Below are 27,789 nucleotides of genomic sequence, written 5' to 3' on the forward strand. Positions count from 1 at the left end.
AGAGATCCTTTTCTCAAAGGGTCTATCCTCCTTTTTATCTCTCTGCCTATATTATGGATTCCGTTTGTCTTGTATCTGAATTCCCTATTATGGGGTGGAAATGGACTACCCAAGACCCATTGCCCATCCATGTTTATCATAAGACCTTATGGGATTCCCAGTTTGCCCCTCACTTTTACCAGATTTGCCATGGGGTTATTTTGCCCCTATATAGAATGATATATGATAAGGACCCCCTAAGGTGCTCCCCCGAGGCCCAAATAGACATCATCCCTGTCGCGAGATGGTTTGGGGAAGAATGGTTTACTTACATTAGAGTTTTTGGAAGCACTGTACCTCCACATGTCCTACCCCTATATGTCCCTCATAAACTTTTGGCTAGGGAAATCGCTTATCAAACTTGTTCTGAAGGCGGCCTAACCAAAGACCTAAAGGACAAGAAGAAGGCCATATGGCCTTCATTTCCCGTTACTTGTGGGGCCTTCTCTTTGTTCGATGTAGGACACGCTTTTGGCGAGGTGGAGAATGTGACGTGTCTTCAATTATTTAAGTTCCCAATGAGGCCATTCGACCCAAATGATGTGGCCCAAGAATTCACAACGAACGTCAAGATAAGAGTGTTCTCTGGAAGGAAATATCTGTTTGATGATCTATTTCAGAGTAAAAGCTCGCTCAAAGAAATCTTGCGGGAAGATCAGTCGAGGCTATCTCTAGATGACCTCCAAAAATTCAAGTTATATAGAGAAAGAAGGCTTGCCAGTATTCCACTAGAGAGGCTGCGTCTACCTACCAGAGAACCAACTCCAAGCATAAGCCTCAGTGAAAACTCCAGCACTTCCAAATCTAAGTCCAACGCCGGGCAAGAAGCATCTGAACATCCTGAAGAGTCTGTTCGTGACCAAGGAAAAAACGAAGAAACAACCAAAGGCACAGCTCAGTCAAGTGCGATGTCTCAGCAGCAAGTTATCACCTCACCACCAAGAGATGTCCCCCCTCCTGTCATCGAAGCACCACTTGTCACGACAAAGCTAGATAAAGAGTGGGAAACCTTCAATGAATTGATCAATCTTGAAGGGACAGTCCCGAAAACACCTGTGAATAATACACAGGTGGTGCAAGAAGTCGTTTCGACCATGGTCAGTAGTGCCACAGAAGCTGAACACCTTCCTATCGCTCCAGCTTCAGAACTTCTACTTAACGTAGAAGAAATCCCCCCACTGGATGTATTCTATAGTCCCCAACACAAAGCAGTTGTAAGAAGGCAGAGAAAGAAAAGAAAGCTTGAAAACACACTGTCTCAAGGAGCTGAACACTTGGATGTCTTATGGAAAGACCCCAATAATAATCTGACGGAAAATCTTACGAAGTTGTCTCAGATTGCAGGAGCGTATGCTTCTGCAACTATTGATAAGGCCTCTAAAGTTCAGAAACTACTAAAGGAACAAGAAAATCATATATAGTTGCTACAACAACAGTTACAACAAGCCAACGCAAACACTGAAGCTTCTAGACAGCTAGAAAAGCTACAGGAAGACTTTCAACGGATGCAGGTAGGCTATCAAACGAGTCTCGAAGAAAAAGAGAAACAATTGCATACTTTGCAAGAAGCGCACAAAGATGAACCTAAGCTGGGAGAGTTTATCTCAGAGTCTATCGGCCTGAATGAGCAACTACTGCAACAACAGGAAGAGTTGGGACGTAAAATATCATAGTGGAGCCACTATTGTGCGCTGAGCGACAAAATCACCAATGAAGTAGTGGATCTGTGGAGCGACTATGACCAGAAAGACAAGAGGGTGACAGAATATTTGACTTGGCAAGATGATGAGGAAGGGAAGAGAGCAGGTGCACCCAAGATTAATGAAAATCATAAGGATCTGCTCTCTAATAAATGGGACGAACAAATCACGCAGGCAGAGCAGGCAGCAGAGACAACAGCGACACAGGCAAGCACTCTTATCGACTATGTAAATGAGAATTTACACAAGGCAAATTTAATTGCAGAGACCACCCTGGGGTACCTACCAAACAAGTTGCAATTGGAAACAGAATGGAGGAAAAAAGCACAGGCAAAAGAGAAGGCAATCCAAACATTGGCCAGACTGAATTAGGAATGTTACTGGACGTATTTGGTTAAACCACACAGCCAATGGATGACGGTGAAATGCATTACAAACGCATCCGAGAAGTTAGCGCCAGCTCTTGTAGATGCCATTTTTGCAGCCCATCTCAGCACAGAAATCAGTCAGCCGACTCTCCTCAAGCCTATGCTGGACACTTGCAACTTCAAAGACCAAGTTCACAAATGATTTCATTTAGAATTTTGTTTTTTCCTTTTAACTAGATTAGAAAAAGGAAGGTCATTTGAAAATCGTATCCTGAAATTTTGTCATGATACTATTATTAGAATTAGGAAGTAGTATTTTAACCCTTCTCATGCATTTAGAGAAGGGTCCAGAAATTTGTCAAAAACTTGTCCTCGGAACATGCACTTCTGCACCCTCAGAGGAGGTTTTGATGAATGGAAGGATCGAGATTTATTTATGTTTTCATTTTAATGTCTGCTACTGATGTTGCACTTCTGTACTCTTAGTAGATGTTAGAAGTAAGTAGAGATAAATCGTTATTGCTTGAAGTTTGTGAGTGAAAATCAGTCATAAATGGTACTTTTATCTCTTGATTAATTTCTGCTCATATTCTTAGAGTGATATGCAGTTTTAGTTGTTTATATGTTAATGTATGGATGTTTGGGTTACCATTTGGCACTTCTGTACGGTGGAATCATTTGTTTATGCTTGACATATGAATGACTTATTATGCGATATGTTGTTCACAACTGTTTTGCCTAACTTCTTATGCAGAATGGTTTATCTTAAATGGTTCATATTCTTATGATAGCTGAATGATCTTTATTACCAGTTATTGTTCGAAATCTTTTTAGATCGCATAATATAAGAGATATATCCCGGGTTAGCGTAGATTAGACGTGTTGTTTTCATTAGATTACAATAGAATAGAATCTGTTTACTAGTTAGATTTGAGTTAGCTCTAAAATACTTTCAGAATCAGCATAATCAAAATCTACACACACACACACACATAACCTTTAGATTCGAAAGCTGGTCCCATTATCCCCAGTCGGACCCGCTACACCAAACGGGCAAGGAGCCGCCAACCAGGTTCCGGACCGGGTGGGTATCCCCCTTGTTGTTGACCCGATTTCGGGGCCCATCAACACATTGATTATGCAATACTTCATAGCCTTTAATATAAGCATTTTGCATTGATTTTTTGTGAAATGAAGAGGGTACTCAAAATCACGAAGAAAGTGTACAATATCAAAATACCATTTAGGTAAAAGGAACTTTTCGTAAATATGAATGGGAAGAAGAGTTGGGTCTATAGAAGAAGAAGGTTCTTATGGATTCTCTTCTACTAAACTAGAGTAAGGCTCTTGTGGATTCTTCTCTCCTATTTTTGGAGAATTTTCTTGTGGATTCTTCTCTCCTGATACCTACATGAAAATGCTTATTCCTATAACTTTACAATCAAATTCAACCAACAACTTGGCTAAACTTTGTTGTTTTACCAGCTTAGTATATTTGATGTCTAGATCAAATTCAAGAATTTTATCTATCCATCTCCCTCTCCTACCATCTGTATCAGGTTGCGCCAAAATGGTTTTGACAACATTATTTGGGACATAGGCGGTAATAGGGGAATGAAGGGCATACTTTCTAAAAGCTTTTAGAGCTTGTACAAGGGCATAGGTTCGTTTTTTAATGATGTCATATTTTAGCTCTACATCTCTCATAACTTTACTAAATAAGGAAAATGGTTGGTCATATTGGTTATCATTCTTTTGTAGTAAAACAACCGGTAAAGTGGTGTCATAGGAAAAAGAGAAAATGCTAAAGGGTTTTGTATAATCAAGGTTGGCTAGTACTAGGGCTTCAGAAATAGCCTTTTTGATTTGTGTAAATGCACATGTAGCCTGTACTATCCATTTAACCTCATGATATTTCTTTAACATATCAATAATGCCTTTAATAATCTCAACATGATTTGGTATAAATATCCTAACAAAATTAATATTTCCTAAAAATGCTTGAATTTCTTTTTTATTTATGGGTAGACTAATTACTTCAATGGCTGAGACTCATTTTGGATAAATTATCACTCCTTATTTTGAGATGATGTGGCCAATTTACTTTCCTTCCTTTATGGAAAATGAAGATTTCTTTGGGTTGAGTGAAATTACAAATTTTCTGCACCTATCAAAAACCTTTCTCAAGTTCTTTAGATTCTTTTCACTAGAATTTGAAAACACAGTTAGATCATTTAGATAAATAATAATAAACTTATTAATTTTACCAACAAAAGCTAAATCCATTTCTCTTTGAAATGTTGTTGCTACATTGATTAAGCCAAATGGCATCATAGCATACATAAATGTACACTAAGGAGTTGTGAATGTTGTTTTTTCTCTATCTTTTGGACTTACCAAAATTTGGTTGTATCTAGAAAAATCATCTAACATGGATATTCTATTAGAGACTAAAACTCTTTGGAGTAATTGATCCATTTTAGACAATGGATAATTGTCTTTTAAGGATAAGTTTTTCGAATTTCTAAAATCCGCACAACGTCTAATTTCATGATTTTTCTTTCTTACAAGAACTAAATTTGTAATCCACTCAGAATATCTAAGAGGAACAATAATCTTGGCATCCAACAATTTCTTTAGTTCTTTCTCAATTGTTGGAAGAAAAATTGGATTTATTCTTCTTAATTTCTGTTGGAATGGTTTAGTTTATGGTTTTAGAGGGATCTTATGCTCAATAACATTTGTGTCATAAGTTTTGAGCTCTTCATAGGACCATTCAAAGACATTTTTATAATGCTTTAGAAGATTGACATACTTGTCTTTTATGTCCTTAGGCAATGATTCTGAAATTTTCACATTCTTAATTTCCTCATGAGTTCCAATGTTACAGTCTTCTAGATTCTCTTGTTGTGGATTAAATAACGAAGTTTTTAGAACATCCTTATTGTCAAAATTCTCTTCAAGAGGAATTAGACCCTTGGGAATGTAATTATTTGGAAATTGGAGGATATTATGATCAACTATATTATTATTCAACTTCGAAGCTTCATTTTCATGAGTTGACTTATGATCAATAATTTTTTCTTCCTCAATTTGTAAGGCTGAAAATTCATCAATTACCTGCAGGAAAATCTTCAATTGCTCAACATCTTCAAACACTTGCCAGTGTCTAAGATTGACAGGGATTGAAGGCCTATTTTTTACCTGAATTTCATATTGTAGCTGCACTGGATCAGGAGTTTTAAAGGAGCTAGTAGAAATTGCTCAAGAGTCTACATAAATGTTGTCATCTCTTGGGATTGTTTTAATGTTGAATGTTAGAAAATAGTTCTCTACGTAATACGATACCTAATTTCAGTAAGATCTAAGCCTAGGATGTTTTTCTTGGCATATATTTCTTACTTGTTCTACAATCAATTCCGAGTCATTGAAAACACTTAAGTTTTGAGCTTTGAGGTTTTTAGCTAAATCAAGGCCTAAAAGTAAGCCTTCATATTCTGCTACATTATTAGTAACATCAAATTCTAACTTAAAGGATTGGGTTATGTTTTCGTTGTCTGGAGAAACTAATACAATTCCTACTTCAACCCCATCTTTAGAAGAAGCCCCATCAAAGTATAACTTCCACATATCAGTTTTTATACATTTAGGTTTATTCATGATCTCCTCAATGCTAAGTTGGGAATTTTGGAGATCGTTAGAAGATAAAGTGAAACATAAAAATCCCCAATCAATAACATAAATCAAATAATTTATTGTTTTATTAGCCTTACAAACAATATTAATGAATCGTACCTCTCTGTATAACCTAATATGTTCACCCACATATATCAGAATAGTATCATAAGACATATCCATTTGCAGATTTCCCCCTAATTTGGAAAAGCATGATCTAGATAACAACATTCCAAATTTTGGGGGTGGGGATATCTATGACTACAATGTATAGCACCACACTCTTTATAGGGATTTGTGCTAAAGTTACAACTAGGTCTTTGATTAGTCCAAGACAAGGAACTTTATTGGAGTAAAAGGTGTACAAATCATGGTAAGGTATGGTAATTTGCAATTGCAATTGATCCATTATTACTTCTGGCATAAAATTGTTTGCGGCCCTAGAGTCTAAAATATAGTTATATAGAAGAAAATCATGAAGTTTGAGAGTAACATAAAAGGGAGGAATGTTCTCATTAATCATGTTAGAACCAGGACCAAAAACCACTGAAGGTTTTTCATCCTGTAAACTGAGCACGTCCCCATCAACATCTATACTTGAGGAATGGATCCACTTTGATACTTGGCTTTTGTATCTTGGGTTTTTGGAGAGTTCAGATAGTGGAATACGGATTTTGACTCTCTCTAACTCTTTCTCTACATTAAAATTTGTTGGAACAATATTTTCATATGTATTATGTTCATTGGGTTGAGTTAATGGCTGAATCATAGTTGTTTGGGTCTCAATAAGTTTTACTGGAGGCTCAGTTATTGTGACATTCTTAGTTGGCCTGCTAGGGCTTGATCTAGGCCTTAAATCATACCTTCTGTTTAATTCTACTATTAGAAACTCTGAGAAGGCCTGATATTTAGAAACCTGAGAAGTTTCTTGATTTTGAATTAAATCTTGATCATTGGAAACTGGAACAACATCATTCTATTGTGATGGATCATTGAAATAATTTATATAGTTGATAACTAATGGTCTAGCCTTTTCAGGTTCTTGATCATCGATCATCAACGGTGGTTGAATTTGTTTATCAGGGTTAGGTATTTGTAGGATCTGGGGTTGAAAGGTCTTTTGTATTGAGCCTAAAGTATGTTTGATGTTTGTTGAATAACTCTAAGTTGTGTTTCAATCTTTCAAATCCTATTTGAATGATTTATAAGGAAGTGATTTCATCAATTTTGTGATCCTCACTCTTAGTTTTAGAGGAATAAGTTCCTTCCTCCCTAGCTTTCATTTTCCTTTCATCTTTTTCAGCCTTTGCTTTGAGTTTGGCTGAGGCTGATCTATTAGCCTCAATGTCAATAGCATTTGTCTACATATCTGCTAGGGTTACGTATGTTATTTCTCTAAGAATAACAACAAAATCATCATCAAATCCTTTAGAGAACCTAAATTTAGCAATCACTACTGGTGGTTTACAGTCTAGTGGCATTTTATTGTAAATTTTATTAAATCATTTTATAAAAACAACCACCAATTCACCAGGGTTTCTTTTTTAGTCATCAAACTCAATGATATAGTGAACTGGATCCTTTTTAACCCTCCATTGGTTTTTAAAGATGGTAATTAATTCATTCCAGAAGGGGATAGAGTTAGCTCGTAATTATATAAACCTAATCCTAACATTGCCTTCAAGAGATTTAACAAAAAATCTCATGTAAACATCTTCATGTTCTGGGCTTTCATTGCCATTTAAAAAAAAAATTGAATTTTTTCAAAGGACGAGGAGAAAATGGCCATCGCAGAGATTTTGGTTTGCGCAGGAAATGGAACTCTCGGCATGGCGATCGTCGGAGGCCGAGTGGAAAGGAAGGATGCAGATACTGATCCATTCAGGTTCGACAGTAAGATCGCGGCACTGGAATGGTTCGGCCCTCTCCAAGTTTCTGAAGCGGCCCGGATCATGAGCGCAGATACCTGGAAACTACCGGAAGCTGTGGTTACAGCAGTAAATCAACCTCTGCATGCTGGGCCAAAGGAAATTAGGGCCGATCTGAAGGAGAGGGCCGCAAATCCGCTCGAGACCAGAGATCTACAGATTTCTTTCGTTTTTGGGCTCGGATCTCTTTTTGGGGGCGGAGATCTGGCAGAGATTGGTTTGATAAATACAGGATCTGTCAGCCTAGGGTTTGTCTGGCTCACCCCTCTACAGTCTTTTCATGCAAGCAAAGACGAAGGGCTGCATGGGGCAGATCCGCCCATGTACACTCCTGCATGGCCCAAAATCTGTAGATCCAGGCCGGATCTCTCTAATCTGAACAAGATTCAAGATCTCCCGGAGCTCAGGCAGATGATCGGTGGGTATATGCACCGATCCATCAGAGGTTTTGCAGATCGCGGCAGGCAAGGGCTAGAATGTCTCAATAGAAGCTCAGATATGGAAGATCGTCGACAGCCAGACCACAAGGCCACCAGTAATGTCACTGTTTCAGGCAGAGCAGGAACTCAGCTAGACTGCAGTCATCAGGTAACAAAAAGTCATTTTCAGATCTTCATAAAAACCCCAGAGACGAAATCTTTTTTAGTATGGGTACATGCAGAAAGTACTGTGCTGCAGCTGAAGCAGAAAATCTGTGCATTGACCGGATACCCCAGACAGATCCAACACTTAGTCAATGGCAGATGGTCGCTCCAAGACAACAGAACCATGGGAAGCTATGGGATTAGCCCAGGAGAAACAATTGCTTTGAACCTCAGACTGAGAGGAGGAGCCCCTCCTCAGGGTCAGACAAGCAGCTCAGGGGGAGACAAAAACTTCCCAGGAGGGGATAAGGGGAAAAGGACAGCAACTCAGCAGCAACCCAAAGGAGGTTCCTCATACAAAAACATTCTTCAGGGTAACAAAGATACAGGATCCTCTCCAGACCAAGGCAGGTATACTCCTAGACCATACCTAGTAGATCAGTTAGGGCAAACCCCAATCCTAAACTTTGACTCTACAGGGCTTGATGATTTCGTCAAATCCTATGAAACGCAAGCCCTAATCTGTCGTTTTAACAGTTTCTGGCCTAAACCAATGGATCTATTCCATTGGATCTTCACCACTTGGACCATGGAATGTGATATACATTTATGCTCCAAGGGATTTTTCATAGTTAGATTCGCATCCTCGGAAGTCAGAGAAAAAACCATCAGAGACGGGCCTTGGTTCTGGGGAACATCAGGGCTGTTCATGACCCCATGGTTCCCAGATTTTGATCCAAACAACATGACTGTATCCAAAGTACCGGTTTGGGTTCGTCTATACAACCTTCCCCTTCACTTTTGGAGCGAACAAGTCTTGGAAGGAATTGGGAACAGCATAGGGAAATATATCAAAACAGATCTGGAGAGGATCGATGAAAGGGTATACACTTTTGCACGCATTTGTGTGGAAGTAGATCTAAGCAAAGGGCTACCAGACAACATAAGACTGATCTACAAACAACAAAACTGGTTGCAAGCACTAGACTATGAAAATACTGCTTTCAGGTGCAGGCTCTGCAGGCAGACAGGACACCTACAAAGCACATGCCCAGAAGCAAAAAAAGCAAACAACAAAAAGAAGCAGAAAGGGAAGCAGAGGAAAGGATGGCAGTTTCCTCCCCCTGACTCAGATGATGATGAATCAGAAGCAGAAGAGGACGACACCCCCGCAGAGAATGCAGAGGCAACCCAAGGAATGGAGACCCAGAAGGAAGCTACAACAGAAAACAAGATCACAAAGATCCACCAAAATCAGGCAGAGAAGACAATCGAGGACCAAAGCATGGGAGGAATCAAACGGCATCACCACTCAGATACTTCAGACTCAGACAAAGAAACAACCCCACAGAAAGCAGAAACACAGTTAGTCATAGCTTCGATCGAGCCCACTCAAGGAGAATGGCGCAAGGTCGAAAAGAAAAAGGGGAGGAAAACTTGAAGCGTGAGTTTTTACTCACTGCCGGAATTCAATTTTTTTGCCTCTTTCTTCCTCTCTCCTCTCTTCTTTTTTCTTACTATTCTTTGTGCACGTTAGTCTTCTAACGTTTGCGTGGGGTGCGATTGCACTCGAGCCCATATGGGCAGCTCTTGGAATGCTTAAATGCATCTGTTGTGTAACTTTTCATTTTTAATAAAAGGTTGCCATTTTTTTTCTTTGGAAAAAAACATCTTCATGTTCTATATTCATATTTTCATAAAAATCTAAGAAAGATGCCAGATGATCTTCAATAGACAAACCAATTTCCCCATTGAATCTAGGTAGGTTCTTTAGATATCCATCTGGAAAAGTATCTAGCTAATTAGGACAGACTAATGCTACATAACGGGTCTGAATAATAGGTCTAAAACAACCCATTTGATTAGATGAAGATGAATTTTGAGAAGATGAAGATGGCAAAGGTGATGAGAGCGAACTTTTAGGAGTTATATGGGGTGAAGATGAGTTGGAAGAATTTCTGGAAGTTTTTATCTTTCTTGGTATTTGAATGACTAAATTATTTTCATCTAGACCAAACTTTTCTTCACTATCAAATAAAGGATTTATGTAAACATAAAAACTACCCTCAAAACTAATAGAAGCAGATGGGTAAGTTTGAATTACTAAAGAAATAAATCACTAGGCTTTAATTCTAGTAAATCTAGACCTAGTTTTGTTTCTAATTTAGGGGATATAGAAAGGTTTCAGGAATTTGGTAGGATTCTAACTGATAAAATAGAATATTTGACTGCAAATCAACTCCTTTAGATAGAAAGTCTAACAATTTTGGTGGTAGATATGATAATTTAGGAGGGATTGGGACAACTCTAAAAGGATCCATTTCAAAAACAACTTCAAATGCATGTATTATAGAAGCAAAAGCAAAGACTTCTAGTCTTTGTCTTGTAGAGGCAATTCTTACCAGTCTCTCAGGATCTGATAGTGGAGAATAAAAATGTGGACCCGAGACAGACCTAGTGTGAGTACATGAAGCCATTTTATTTTTTTGGAATCACCAGGTGAATTATTTTAACCTACTAGCCTTTTATTCACCATTAAAAGGTAATCTTAATCATTGTCCCAGGGAAAAATAATTCAATACTTTTCAATCCCTCGCAACAATTCCAACCTGATGTTGTATCTATGAAGATAATTCTAGGTCAGGAATTATGCCAAAGCATCTATAATGTTTTGTTGGTTTTTAAATTTTTTGGATGACCAAAGCCCTAAACTATTTGAACAGGTGCAATTTCTTAATTACTTCTGATCTTTTGGAAGGGTTGATTCTTCACCTATGACAATAATTTAGCTTTGATAACATATGTAAGGTTGAAACTTTAGAAAATATATGATTTGTTAAACATAAAACATATTATTTAACCATTAATATATAGTGGATATGTGTAAAATAGTTTTACAGCCAAACAATATATGTTAGAAACTTAAGGGAAAATGACAATTTAGTGCTATAAAGGAGTTAAGTCAAACAAACAATTTAATCAATTCATCTCTGTAAAGGATTATAACTTCATGGGGGATTTCAAATAAATTTAAATTCAATCCATTACTCCCATAAAATTCAAGCATATGAATATTAAAATAGGGTGAAATTATAATGACAAAGAAAAACTTACAAGGACACAAGATATTTGAAATGAATCCAGAATCCTTTTATTCTTTCAGAAATAAATTCGAAGGATACAAGTCTACCCAAAAGTCTATCACAATGGTTCAACCACTTCTAAGTCTCTATTCTAAGTATTTCTAGAAAATTTTACATCTTAGATCAGATGTTAAATAAAATACATTTACAAAATAATATATGTTTAAAGACACAAATATTTTCAGATATAAAGGGAAATTAAGAAAATATACTGAAAATTTGCTGAAAATTTGCTATGTTGTTGAGGCTATGTAGGAGTTTGGTGATGACTATTGCTACTTTACTGAAAATGATGTTCCTTTAGTGATACTTAACTCAATCAATTTTAGCAACCAATCCTACCTTTCTTCACTTGGGATAGAAAAGCTAACCATGTTTCTAAATCTTTCATCCTCCTTGGTGTAAGTGTCAAAATTTGGTTTATTTACAAAAAGGTGGTGGACCTCATGTTGGATATTTAAATCAAACTATATTCCTTGTATGAATGCTTCCCCAATGATAATTCCTTTAGATTTTATACCCTTGGAAGCATCAGCACCTACGTTGCACCTATGTTGCACAATTGTTCTTGGTAGTTTTCTAATGGGATCAATTGGCCATTAGAATTCCTGAGAGTAGGCAAGCCTTTTTCTTGCAGTAATGTAATTTTTTTGTTGAACCTTTCAACCTGCAACTCAAGATATTTTCGACCTTTGAGTTTGGCTGAGGCTGATCTATTAGCCCCAATGTGATATTAGTCTTCCCAAATATGTGAAGAAATATACCTAGGACTGTTAGGCCTCTATACTACTAGTGTAACCCCTTATTGTTATTAGTACAACCCACTTATTATATTGATGTACCCATGTAGTGCCCACATTATTACCATTGTGCCCCATAGATTTACATCCTTATTGTCAAAATGCTCTTCAAGAGGAATTAGACCGTTGGGAATGTAATTATTTGGAAATTGGAGGATATTATGATCAACTATATTATTATTCAACTTCGAAGCTTCATTTTCATGAGTTGACTTATGATCAATAATTTGTTCTTCCTCAATTTGTAAGGCTGAAAATTCATCAATTACCTGCAGGAAAATCTTCAATTGTTCAACATCTTCAAACACTTGCCAGTGTCTAAGATTGACAGGGATTGAAGGCCTATTTTTTACCTGAATTTGATATTGTAGCTGCACTGGATCAGGAGTTTTAAAGGAGATAGTAGAAATTGCTAAAGAGTCTACATAAATGTTGTCATCTCTTGGGATTGTTGTAATGTTGAATGTTAGAAAATAATTCTCTACATAATACAATACCTAATTTCGGTAAGATCTAAGCCTAGGATGTTTTTCTTCGCATATATTTCTTACTTGTTTTACAATCAATTCTGAGTCATTGAAAACACTTATGTTTTGAGCTTTGAGGCTTTTAGCTAACTCAAGGCCTAAAAGTAAGCCTTCATATTCTGCTACATTATTAGTAACATCAAATTCTAACTTAAAGGATTGGATTATGTTTTCGTTGTCTGGAGAAAGTAATACAATTCCTACTCCAACCCCATCTTTAGAAGAAGCCACATCAAAGTATAACTTTCACACATCAGTTTTTATACATTTAGATTTATTCATGATCTGCTCAACGTTAAGTTGGGAATTCCGGAGATCGTTAGAAGACAAAGAGTTCAATTGATGTACCCACTTATTATATTGATGTACCCATGTAGTGCCCATATTGTTACTATTGTGCCCCATGGAGTTACATCCTTATTGTCAAAATGCTCCTCAAGAGGAATTAGACCCTTGGGAATGTAATTATTTGGAAATTGAAGGATATTATGATCAACAATATTATTATTCAACTTCAAAGCTTCATTTTCATGAGTTGACTTATGATAAATAATTTGTTCTTCCTCAATTTGTAAGGCTGAAAATTCATCAATTACTTGCAGGAAAATCTTCAATTTTTCAACATCTTCAAACACTTGCCTGTGTCTAAGATTGACAGGGATTGAAGGCCTATTTTTTACTTGAATTTCATATTGTAGTTGCACTGCATCAAGAGTTTTAAAGGAGCTAGTAGAAATTGCTAGAGTCGACATAAGTGTTGTCATCTCTTGGGATTGTTTTAATGTTGAATGTTAGAAAATAGTTCTCTACATAATACGATACCTAATTTCGGTAAGATCTAAGCCTAGGATGTTTTTCTTGGCATATATTTCTTACTTATTTTACAATCAATTCTGATTCATTGAAAACACTTAATTTTTGAGCTTTGAGGCTTTTAGCTAATTCAAGGCCTAAAAGTAAGCCTTCATATTCTGCTACATTATTAGTAACATCAAATTCTAACTTAAAGGATTGGGTTATGTTTTCGTTGTCTGGAGAAATTAATACAATTCCTACTCCAACCCCATCTTTAGAAGAAGCCCCATCAAAGTATAACGTCCACACATCAGTTTTTATACATTTAGGTTTATTCATGATCTGCTCAATGTTATGTTGGGAATTTTGGAGATCGTTAGAAGATGATGTGAAACATAAAAATCCCCAATCAATAACATAAATCAAATGATTTATTGTTTTATTAGCCTTACAAACAGTATTAATGAATCGTACCTCTCTGTATAACCTAATATGTTTACCCCCATATATCAGAATAGTATCATAAGACATATCCATTTGCATATTTCCCCCTAATTTGGCAAAGCATGATTTAGATAACAACATTCCAAATTTGGGGTGTGGGGACATCTATGACTACAATGTCTAGCACCACACTCTTTATAGGGATTTTTGCTAAAGCTACAACTAGGTCTTTGATTAGTCCAAGACAAGGAACTTTATTGGAGTAAACAGTGTACAAATCATGGTAAGGTATGGTAATCTGCAATTGCAATTGATCCATTATTACTTCTGGCATAAAGTTTGGAGAGGCCCTAGAGTCTAAAATATAGTTATATAGAAGAAAATCATGAAATTTGAGAGTAACATAAAAGTGAGGAATGTTCTCATTAATCATGTTAGAACCAGGACCAAAAACCATTGAAGGTTTTCCATCCTGTAAACCGAGCACGTCCCCATCAACATCTATACTTGAGGATTGGATCCACTTTGATACTTGGCCTTTGTATCTTGGGTTTTTGGAGATTTCAGACAGTGGAATATAGATTTTGACTCTCTCTAACTCTTTCTCTACATTAAAATTTGTTGGAACAATATTTTTATATGTATTATGTTCATTGGGTTGAGTTAATGGCTAAATCATAGTTGTTTGGGTCTCAATAGTTTTTACTGGAGGCTCAGTTATTGTGACATTCTTAGTTGGCCTACCAAGGCTGATCTAGGCCTTAAATCATACCTTCTGTTTAATTCTACTATTAGAAACTCTGAGAAGGCTTGATATTTAGAAACCTGAGAAGTTTCTTGATTTTGAATTAAAGCTTGATCAATGGAAACTGGAACAACAACATTCTGTTGTGATGGATCATCAAAATAATTTATATAGTTGGTAACTAATGGTCCAGCCTTTTTAGGTTCTTGATCATCAATCATCAACGATGGTTGAATTTGTTTATCAGGGTGTGGTCTTTGTAGGATCTGGGGTTGAAAAGGTCTTTTGTATTGAGCCTAAAGTATGTTTGATGTTTGTTGAATAACTCTAAGTTGTGTTTCAATCTTTCAAATCCTATTTGAATGATTTATAAGGAAGTGATTTCATCAATTTTGTGATCCTCACTCTTAGTTTTAGAGGAATAAGTTCCTTCCTCCCTAGCTTTCATTTTCCTTTCATCTTTTTCAACCTTTGCTTTGAGTTTGGCTGAGGCTGATCTATTAGCCTCAATGTGATATTAGTCTCCCCAAATATGTGAAGAAATATACCTAGGATTGTTAGGTCTCTATACTACTAGTGTAACCCCTTATTGTTATTAGTACAACCCACTTATTATATTGATGTACCCATGTAGTGCCCATATTGTTACTATTGTTCCCCAGCCTCAGCCTTTCGACCTGCGACCTTACCGAATGGGAAGACTCTTCAAGGATGAGGATGTGGAAGCATTGTTTTGTGCTATTTCTATTATCCAACCAGATTGGATAAATGGAGAAAGGGATGAATGGAAGAAGGACGAAGTAGTATGGCCACTTATTCAAAAGTTGCAAAAGATCCCAATTCAAACAATATTGCTAGAAATTGAAGAGGAAGGAAAAATCATATTGGAACCTGGAGTAGTCACAGAAACAAGAACCCGACAGCTACAAAATCGATCAATTTCAGAGTATCTCATCAAGTGGAAGAACTTACACACTGAAGATTCCACATGCGAGGAGAGGAATTTTATACAGATGCATCAATAACTACTCAAGCGTTGAGGACAATGCTTTTTGAAGGAGAGGGGCATGTTAGGCCTCTATACTACTAGTGTAACCCCTTATTGTTATTATTACAACCCACTTATTATATTGATGTACCCATGTAGTGCCCATATTGTTACTATTGTGCCCCATAGAAGCACACTATTGTTATTATTGTGCCCTTACATTATTATTGTTATGTCGGATCTGATTATGTTATGACCCCTTGGACTCCTATATATAGAAAGGAGGTCTTTTCATTTGTATCGTCCAAGAATTGTTCATTTATGTAATGTAAAGGAGGTTGTCCCCTTGAAGAGGCTGAATTCTAAGGCGTTGATCTATCTTTTCTATCTTTTGTTGAGCTGGTTTCATAACAGTGTAAGTGTCAAAATTTGGTTTATTTACAAAAAGGTGGTGGACCTCATGTTGGTTATTTAAATCAAACTATATTCCTATATGAATGCTTCCCCAATGATAATTCCTTTAGATTTTATACACTTGGAAGCATCAGCACCTACGTTGCACCTATGTTGCACAATTGTTCTTGGTAGTTTTCTAATGGGACCAATTGGCCATTAGAATTCCTGAGAGTAGGCAAGCCTTTTTCTTGTAGTAATGTAATTTTTTTGTTGAACCTTTCGACCTGCAACTAAAGATATTTTCATTTATTTTCCAACGATGTCATCAAATTATTCTTGGTCAAGATCCTCTTAACCTCCATGACTTTTTTCGTTCTCTTTGGAATGTTCAAGTCTTCTAGTTCCTCCTTTGTTTTGGAATTTAGAAGCTTGATGATTTTCTGTGCTTCCTTTGGCCTGTGCTCCAAATCTACCTTTGTATTTTCTATTACTGCTTTAATTCTTTGCACAAGCTCTTCCTCTTCAAAACTAATCTGTATCGAAAGCCACATGTCTATTATGTTTTCATTTATATTCTACCAAATACAGTTCTTAGCCTCTACTAAAATTTGAATGGAAAAGGACTGGTCTTCATATTTTTGTACGTGCTACGGGAGTTTGTAGTTTTTCTGGAGTTCTAACAAATATGCATTGTCAGTTTTAATTTTATTCTCTTCCTTAATAACTAATTTTGCTAACAAGTTTTCTTTTTCTGACTAAACTACTGATAATTGATCTAAATCTCTGGTAAGCTCTACTATAGATTCTGAAACTGCAGCCCTTGCTGAATTTTCTACCACTCTACTTGTGCCTGTAGATGGACCTATTGCTTCCCACTATTCTTTTTCTTTCAATAATCCTTCCATGCCTTACTCCATCTTTTGTATCTGTGCATTTTTCTCAGCCACTGTAGTAAAAAATAATTCTTTCTCCATTTCTATATTGGTAACCTCTTTAGCTTGAAGATGTTCTGCAGAGGGTAGCTTTAGTTTATTCCTCAATTCTTGAATGTTTGATTCCTTGTTTTTGATGAGCTCTTCTACTGCTTTGATATCCTTAGGATCATGTCCTAGCTTTATGATCAAATATTCTCAAGATTTGATCTTGTTATCCTTAGCAAATGATGACATCTTTTCAACATTTAACTAGGAATTCATGTTATTCAAAGACGACTGTAATTTGGAAACAATCATTGTTGAACTGGTGAATGATAAAAAGATCAACTCCTTGGTTTGTTTATGTAAATCGACCTGAGAGATTTCAAGTATTTTTGTGGTATCAAATGAAAAAATGGAGGCTTTATAGTCTTCAACACTCCTGGGGGTGGATGAAGGAGCACTCTTCAAAGTTTATAAGACCTAGGAGTCTTATCACATATTTACTAAAGGGAGTAGATTCCCTTAATTATTTATTTATTTTCCTAAGTTTATTTTTAGTTTTAAAGAGATTGGAATGCAATTTGATTAATAGGGAATATCTCATGAGTTGTAGAGATCTTAGGAATGAATGAGTAATCCTAGGGAGAGTGAGGATTTTATGGATTTGAAATATCTAATTTGGATTTTATTGAGGGAAAAATGGAGCTGAAAAGATACTTTAGGAGAAAGTGAGAAAATTGTGGGATCGGAACTGAAATGGTTCATGAATCTTTTTTTTTATTGTAAGCTTTAGAAAAATGCCGGAGGTTTTTTTCAATAAATAAGTTCTTCCTTTTGGGAAGAGAATTGGAGGTTAGCTATAGGTTAGAAAGAGTAGTAGAGGGATTTTATGGAAAAGAACTGAAACAGTCGAATGTGATGGTTTCCTTTGTAAATATTTTATAAATACCAAAACAGTGTGGATTTGTATATATCTGTGTGACAATCGGGGTTTCTTCGCTTGAATAGTTGAATTTGTGCACTGGTAGCGAGAGTCTGTGATTATTAATTTCCTAATTGGTATCTTGCTGCATCTCTGTAATTTATATGCATGAATGGTCAAATTCTAGAGGTTTTAGATTCCTTGTGAAATGATTGAACTTGTGTTCCTTATGTTTCAAACTCACACGATTCTGTGTTCATTATGTTTTGATTCTATAATAATCATTTTGGTGATAGAGGTTTACGCTGGTAACTACCCTTGGCTTGGTGGTTGGATGTTCTATAAAATCATGTCTGGTTATTGATTAGCCATAAAGAAATAATTGTGACAATCTAAAATCTAGCAGATTGAAGATAATCAACAAAAATTGTGTGAATTCAAAGGAGTATTGTGGTCGCAGACTGTAGACTGGAGTCAAGCTAAAAGTGGTGGATGAGAAAGAAATTTTCCGGATTGCTAAAATTGATGGAAATCATGGGGAAGCGATGATCGTTCAATCATAGCAGATCAATGCATATCGCATGATAACATGCAAGTAGGTTAACATTTTAAATGGATGTGATGTGATTATTGAAAAGAGTTTAAGGTTCAGAGTGATTAGAGCGTCTATTTAATGGGTGATTAGACGCATATCGCTTTTGAAAGTGTGTGTAGGTTAACGTTAGAAATGGACGTGATAAGGTTTTATACAACGGGATTAAAACCTCATTGAGTTCCAATCATCAACAATGTTCGTTGGTTTATTGATTGGATGATAATCACGCATGAATATGTGCGTGGCTTAATGGACTTGTTGTGACCCGATATGTTATCAATAAGGATTAAATTTTATTTGAATTCTGGTCATACAAGTCAAATGATCATTTAATTTCGGCTATGTTTAAGCATAATGCATGCAAAATGAGTCACACGATTGTGTGAGCTGTGATATTGTGAAGGATGTTTGTGAAGGAAACCATGGGCCACCACAACGAAAGTGTCTCATGATAAGAAATTAACCATACAGTGGGCCCATAACCGATCGGCCAAGGATCAGGTTGCGAAAGATGCAGCTTTGCTGCATCATTTTTGGTATTAGAGCCTGGCTAATGCTCTGTGGAGTCTATTCAGATATTGAATCTTATTCCTAGCAGCTATATAATTTGAATTTTAATGGATTTGATATATAGAGAGAACAAGACAAAATGATTCATTCATAGAGGAAACCTAAGATGTTGCAGACAATGAGGACTTCAACAGTTCATCAAAGACAGATTGTGGAAAAGATTTGAGAAAGACAGAATTAGGTAGAGGTTGTGCAGGTTTTAAAATTTCAATGATATATATGAGAATGCAAAGTAACAACAGATGTTCCAGCACATAGCTATGACAAAGAGGAAAATGAAGAAATTGTAGAAAATGAAGTGATTATGAATGTACTCAGCAAGAAAAGAAATTTAGTTGAAAGAAGAACTGGAGTGCAGACAATGAAAATAAAAGCAACATGTGTATTGCCCAAACCAGTGAAAGGTTAAAGAGATAGATCATTTGAATATCTCTCAAGTATGAGCTATATTTTGATGTTGGGTTCATTTGAATTGTTTTATAGGGAAGAGAGTGGTAGCAACAACACACAGTAGCAAACTTTGTAAAGAAAGAGAGGAGTTGTGTTAGTGGCAGTGAACCTAAATATTCTAGCTGAAAGTTGGACATGGAGGATAGTTAAAGTGTTCTCAAGAGGGGTGAGTTGAGGATATAAGCCTAAAGAGAGCAAAAGAGAGTGATCAAGAGGTTCCAGAGATAGAGAACTAGTGTTTACCAAAATACCAAGTCCAGAGAGGGGATTGGTGAGGTAAATGACAACATGGAGGACTTGTTATTGCAAGAGGCTTAGTGAAGCTCACAATGAGTGAGGAACTCATAGAGTGAGATGAGAAAATGACTACTGATAGTCATAGCAAAGGTTCAGAGAGAAGCCACAACTGAAGAAAGAAAGGTATCATGGCAAATGGCATATTGAAGAAGTTGATTGATGAAGAATATGAGAGGGAGAAGGCTGAGATAATAGTCCATCTTGAAGTATTGATGGAACTGTTACAGAGGAATGAGAAAGACCAAAGGTATGGTTGGACTATGAAAAGAAAGAAAATAAAATGGAAGATACTGCAAAGATAGATAAAGAGGAGAATGTACATCAGATTAAGTGAGGAACTCAAAGCAGATGAGTTAGAGGTGAAAGATAGCTATTGTAGACCTGAGAAAGAGGTTTACCTTGCTAAGGAAGGAACCATTGATGATTTTCTGAACTGTTGGACAAGTTCGAATCAATAGAGAGATGTTATGATTGAGACATCAAAGAAAGAGGAGCGTAGTGTTTTTTACTATGATGATTTGTGTATGTATGTAGGTAGTGAACAACCTTTAGAAGTTATGTCTATTAAGGTTGCTGAAGAAATGAAATAGTTAGAAGAGATGGTTGTAATAGAACAGTGCTTGATTGAAAATGTATTCAATGACACTAAAGATGGACAAATGTTGAAGATTACTAAGGAGGTTGAGCATGATGAATCTAGTAAGACTTGGCAAAACAATGGAAGATAGTCTAAAGACAAAAGCGAATTGCAGATTGAAAAAGGAGAAGTAGAAAAGATGTATGAAGATATCCTTATGACAGGAGAAAACAAGAGTATATGTGCAATATAAACACTTGAGGTAATGGGATTATCTCTTTAATTTTTATTCAAAAATTATGAGCCTATATTGATAGTTAATGGGAAAGAAATTATCGTGTGAGGATATAATAAAGCATTAATGGAAAGGACTCTTATTAAATATTTCAGTATGGAAGATGAAAAAAAAATAATTATAAGGGGAATTCAGTCCAAGGAGGTACAATTAATCCATTAAAGGCCGTGAAGAAGAAAGGAAAAGAGGACACTCAGGAACTTAAAGAGAGGTTGGTGGAGACTAATGCATAGTATAAAATTGAAGAAAATGTTATTTCTACAAATTGAAAAAAGAGTAAGGGTGAATGTAATCAGCAACTTACAAAGAGACATGCAATCTCATAGGATAAAGGTAAGGGTGCTTTCATGAACTATGCATTTGCAGTAAGCAGCAAAGGAGTTCAGTGGAATGTGGTATTCAGGGTGTTGACAGAAATTTTTACTGTTGTAAAAGGGAATTTACAGTGGAATGGAAATTTTTTTATATATGGTGATTTTACTTCCTGTATAGAAACAAAGAGAACTTTAGGTTCTAAAATCAGAGATTGGCATATTTTGATTGAAAAGAAAGAGGAATGGAAAAGGTAACTTAGTGGCTTACAGAATTGTAAGGAAGAAACACGAAGAATGAAAAGGAGTGTGAAAGGAAGGCCATAGAGAAGAGCAGAGAACATAATTCAGAAATTAGACAACATTCAGGGCAAAGTAAAAACAAAGAATACTTTTTTCGAGACAAGACAATATGGAGGAGGATATGACAAGTTTGACATGTGATATGTGCATCAAGATAATTATAAATCAGAGAAATTAAGAAGAAGAGCTAGCGAAAAATGTAATGTATTTTCTGATTTTGAATTATTAATTGTTGAATGTGGTTTTTAAGATGAAGGACAAACTGCTCTTGGAGAAATGTTTGCACAAGTAAACATAAAGAAGTATGTAAGCTCTGGAAATGCATAAAGTCAATTTTCCTTATGGAAACAAGAAGATGAGAGTAAGCAACTAGTTGACTCAAAAATTCGAGATGAAGGAAGGAATGTTGGGATAGCTATTAACCAAGTGATTGTAGAAGAGAAAGAAAATTACAAAGGATGTGAAAGTACAATCCACAAATAGATTTTGTTATTAATCCAAAGAAAATTTAAACGAGAGTTTATTTTGAATTTGCAATTGAAAATTGGGATGAACAGTTCAGTTAAATTTAATAGGAATATGGAGGAAATTGAAAAAGGTTCAATAACTAAAATATTTTCAATTGATGGGTAGTATGTGGTTGAAAGGTTATATGTTCTTGTATTAAAAAAAAACACTCTATTTTTGAGATCAAGAGGATTCTACTCAAGATATTGGATAGGTGGATGATGAAAACTACAAAGGTGACGAGCATGACGAATTGCCAAAATTAGCAAGTCAAGGAAAGAAGGAAGGATATACATAACAACACAAAGAAAATGGTTTATAGACAAAAGAGGATGCTAGTGATTGGGTCGAAAAGTAGAATGAACAGTCAGGTACAAGACAGTGGAAAATACATAAAGTTGGAGCTCAATTCTATTAATATTATGAGAAGACAACAACAGACAAAGGAGGAGAAATTTATGTTGTTTGAGGAGTTGTTTATGTAGGATATCAGCATCAAAACACTATGCAGTGGAGATGCTCATCACAACAGAGCACAAGGACATCCACAATACAAATTTTGGCATCCAGGAGAAGGAGAGGATGCAACAAAAACACCTACAATTGGAAAAGGTCAGACAACCAATTGGAATATGAAATATGATGAAGTTTACAATAGAGGAAGTGGGAAGACTCATGAACAGGAGTCCATGAACTATTTCAATCCGGGGAGTCTGATGCAGGAGAATTCTTCAAGGTTCATAATACCTAGGAGTCTTATCACACATTTACTGAAGGGAATGGGTTCCCTTAATTATTTATTTATTTTCCTAAGTTTATTTTGAGTTTTAAAGAGATTGGAATGTAATTTCATTAATAGGGAATATCTCGTGAGTTGTAGAGATCTTAGGAATGAATGAGTAATCCTAGGAAGAGTGATGATTTAGGGATTTGAAATATCTAATTTAGGATTTTTTTGAGGGAGAAATGGAGCTGAAAATATACTTTAGGAGAAACTGAGAGAATTGGGGGATCAAAACTGAAATGGTTCATGAATCCTTTTCTTTTATATATTGTAAGCTTTAGAAACATTCAGGAGGTTTTTTTCAATAATGAAGTCCTTCCTTTTGGGAAGAGAATTGGAGGTTAGCTATAGGTTAGAAAGAGTAGTAGAGGGATTTTATGGAAAAGAACTGAAATAGTCGAATGTGACGGTTTCCTTTGTATATATTTTATAGATACCAAAACAGTGCCGATTTGTATATATGTGCGTGACAATCAGGGTTTCTTCACTTGAATAATTGAATTTGTGCACTGGTAGTGAGAGTTTGTAATTATTAACTTCCAAATTGGTATCTTTCTGCATCTCTGTAATTTATATGCATGAATAGTCGAATTTCAGAGGTTTTAGATTCCCTGTGAAATGATTGAACCTGTGTTCCTTATGATTCAAACTCACACGATTCCGTGTTCATTGTGTTTTGATTCTATAATAATCCTTTTGGTGATAGAGGTTTATGCTGGTAACTACCCTTGGCTTGGTGGTTAGATGTTCTATAAACTCATGTTTGGTTATTTATTAGCCACAAAGGAATAATTGTGACAGTCTAAAATCTGGTGAATTGAAGATAATCAATGGAAATTTTGTGAATTCAGAGGAGTATTGTAGCTGTAGTGTGCAGACTGGAGTCAAGGTAAAAGTGGTAGATGAGAAAGAAATTTTGCACATTGCAAAGATTGAAGGAAATCATGGGGAAGTGGTGATTCTCTAATCAGAGGAGATCGATGCATATCGCGTCAGAACATGCAAGTAGGTTAACATTTTAAACGAACACGATGTGGTTATTAGAAAGAGTGTAAAGTTCAGAGTGATAAGATTTTTCATTTGATGGGTGATCAGACACATATCACTTCCAAAAGTGTGCGTAGGTTAACATTAGAAATGGATGCAATAAGGTTTTATACAAGGGGATTAAAACCTCATTGAGTTTCAGCCATCAAGACCATTCGTTCGTTGATTGATTAGACGATAATCACACATGAACATGTGCATGGGTTAAAGAACCTATTGTGACCTGATATGTTATCAAATAGAATTAAAGTTTATTTTAATTCCGGTCATACAAGTCAAATGACCATTTCATTCCGGCTGTGTTCAAGAATATTGCATGCAAAAGGAGGCACATGATTGTGTGAGGCACGATATTGTGAAGGATTTTTGTGAAGGAAACCATGGGCCACTGCAATGAAAGCATCTCACGATAAAAAATTAACCATATAGTGGGCCCATAACCCACCGACTGAGGATGAGGTCACGAAATATGCGGCTTTGTTGCATCAGGGGCTAGCACTAGAGGTTCCATGAAGGGCATATCGAATTGTCCTTTTTCTGAATTGAATGCACAAAGTAGTCTATGTTGAGTCTTGGTCATCTGATTCCAAAAGTCAGAGTAGGTAGAAGCCTTCAAAGCTTCATTCTTTAATTTTATTTCCTTGTATATTGAAAATATACTTTTTTGAGTTGAAATTTGTGAACTAGATGATACTAGAGATTGGATTATTGCTTCTATAGTAGGTGATTGTACTATTTCTTCTACTTGAGTAGAAGGAATGATACTGATCCCTGAAAAAATCACTATGGATGGTTGCTTTGTGTCCCCTTCCTCTGGAGTTTCATCTGGAATAGTGATGAGTTAAGGATTGACTTGAGAATCTGACTTCTAAATATTATTATGGTCCTTGGTATTTTTCCTTTTGAAAACAAGAAATTGTGCATCCTCAGAGTCAATTAGGGACATATCTTCTCTATCCCTTTTGAATACATTTTATTTAGAAATAGGTGTTTACATGGATGATTAACTGACTAGTTGTTCTTCAACTTCCTGCAAAGTAACGTCTATACATTCTTCCTGATTGGCATATTGTTCAATATTAGACCTTGGTGTGTGTGCATAAGAAGTACTTTTTTGTTCTAGTCTAAGCTTGGAAATGACACCCTCAGGATCATAAGACCAAGAAAAACTGTGTTTGAATTTCATTTGACCCAATGTTGCATCTATTTCCTTTTCTATAGCTCTGGTGTTGATGGCGAAGCGCCCTATATGAGATTTTAATTGAATTGTGCTTTCTTCTTGTAAGAAACAAAATGCACTTCATCCATATTTAACATTTTCTTAGAGTATTCCAATGCAAAGATCCTAATAGGTACAAAAATTGGTAACCTGTAAGGAGGCAATTCTGATCCATCAAATATAATTTCAATGTAGTTTTGGTATAAATACCAGCCTCCAACTTTGGCTTGCTCTGAAATGTTTAAAAGATTATTTATCTCTGGTGAAATCCTTGGGATTACATTTCTACTTAGCAAACATAGTGAGGTATATAAAAAATCTGTCAACATAATCAGCATAAGAATACTCCTCTGAGTTATTTCTAACCAAAGAAGTCCAGTGAATGACTCACTAGGGGTTATCTTCACAATATGTCTTCTATAAATGGAATTTAAATTTGTCTGACTGATAAAATAGCATAAAAACTAGGACTGACTGATACTTGAAGTCACATTTTGCTTTGATATTGATAAAATGGTAAAGGATCGAGTTGGCCAAAAACTGACTGTAATTGAAAATGGAGGGTCATTTGCCAACTACAAAAGTAGATAAATATCCTAATGCCATCTCATCTACCAATTGATCATTATGGTACCCAAGCAATCGAGTTACCATAGAAATCACCTGCTTGGTCATTTAAGGGAAAATTGAAGTTGGATATTGGGGACCAGTCCTCGGTAATTCAACATTTTCATGAAGAAATTACTCACAAATCTGGGCTCTCTGAGGGAATGTCAATTTGTTATATAATTCCATTAAAATATGGACAGATAAAGGATGATGGGAGGCTTGATATTCAATTTGTAGGGCCTTGCAGATGCTTTTATGGGAGATGGAGAAAATGACTTCCCTTTAACTTGGAAAATATTTAAGGTGGCACTAGACAGAGAACTCAGGAAAGAAGCGAGATTGGGGGAAAACAAATTGGGGTAGAAAGGATTCCTAAACACTTAATTCATCACTTTTATCCAGGTACTTCTGCTTTGCTTAGTTATGGAGCTCATAGAGGTCAAATTCAAACAGGGTTTTTGCAATTTTGTATAGGGCATCTATTAATAGGGGTTCATTAAAATTTGGTACTGGGGGAATGAGGGGATTTGATTATGTAGCCTTCCATTTTCTTTTGTAGTTTGACATTTTGGAGAATTAAAAATAGGGAACAAAAGGAAAATACTAGATAAAAGAAATTTGGACTAAAGAAAGCTTGGAGGACAGGGTTACCCTTAAAATTGTTGACAATGTGCAAGGAATTAGCAATTGAAAGTTGGCAGATGACAACAATTTCACCCTTTGTCCTGTAAGATCAATTACAAGCGAAGAGAAATGAAGTATTGGCCCCAAAATTTCTTTTATAACAGTTAAATAAATTTGATAAGGACAAGTTTAATGACTATGGAGCGGAGAGGATTTATTGGTAAAATGGGTAGGGTGTGAGAATTTAATAAAATTATGTTCAATTAGCAATTAGAAGAAACTTTGAACGTTGAACAGACAATTACGTGGATGAGGAGCGATGTTAGGTCCTATAATACTAGTGATTCCCCCGTTACTATTGTCATTGTATCCCTTATTGTTATTGTTGTGCCCCTATTGCCCCATATTGTTATTATTGTGCCCCATAGAATCCCACTATTGTTATTTTTGTGCCTTTATATTATTATTGTTAGGTCACCTTTGCTTATATTGTGACCCCTTAGAATCCTATATGTAGAAAGGAGGTTTCATCATTTGAATCATATAAGAATTGTTCATTTGTGTAATGTAAAGGAGGTTGCCGCCCTCGAAAAGACTTATTTCTAAGGCGTTGATCTATCTTTTCTATCATCTTTTGAGTTGGTTACGTAACATTTGGTATCGAAGCTTTGGATTCTAGGGTTGTGCTGCTCCAAATAGGTCATCGTGGCATTTTTGCCATAACTTTTTCACTACAAAGTTTCACAATCTAAAAAAAAAAAACCCATTTGAGACCGAATTGGTCTGAACTTCGAGCCCAAATTTCAAATCTTGTCTCGCTATATTTTCAGCGATATAATCTGAGGAAGTTAGGGCTTTTGCAGAACACCGAATTACATTCCAAACAGATGACCTTGGGAAAATAATCATAACTTTCACTCTAAGCATAAGATTGAATTTTCGTAAGAAGTTACAGAAAGAGGACGGACTGTAGTTTTTTGGTATAATTTTCATAACCTAAGTTTGAAACAGTGACCCACGGCACATCATACAAATTCTCTCTATTGAACCAATATATACTTAGGTCATCGTGGGATTTTGGTATAACTCTTCATTGGAGAATCCAATATTGATAAGGTTTGTGGGGTTAGAAAGATTACTCAGAGGGTTACCACATGAAGATGTTGCAGACCTTGGAGATCCAAAATTCCAGAGATACATCAGATTCAATATCGAGCTCCTACACAGTGAAGAAAGGTGTGTAGTTTTTTTTTAAATTTTGAATAATTTTGGTTTGAAAAAATAGTTTGAAGGACTTCAAAGGGCATAGTGAAGCATTATTATCAATAATTGTTGCCTCGAAGAAAGAAAATGGAAACACCTAGTAAGCAACCTAAAAGCTCTAGCATGACTCATGAAGAAGAGGAAGAAATGCAACATGATATATCAAAATTACGAGACCAAGCACAACAAATTTCACTTGCACAAAAAGTAACAGAATCTAAGATGGATTGTGTGGAAGCTAAGATGGATGATTTAGAGAAAGGTATGGAATATTTGAAGACAGATTTGACAAAGTTTCTACAAGAAATGCTTACTAATGGCAAAAGGGTAGTAAAGGAAACTCATGATGAGAACAAAATAAAAGTTA

Source organism: Pinus tabuliformis, chromosome 3_1 (assembly GCF_031772625.1).
Source record: "Pinus tabuliformis cultivar Carrire ecotype Pingquan chromosome 3_1, CPIR1, whole genome shotgun sequence".
Lineage (NCBI taxonomy): Eukaryota > Viridiplantae > Streptophyta > Pinopsida > Pinales > Pinaceae > Pinus > Pinus tabuliformis.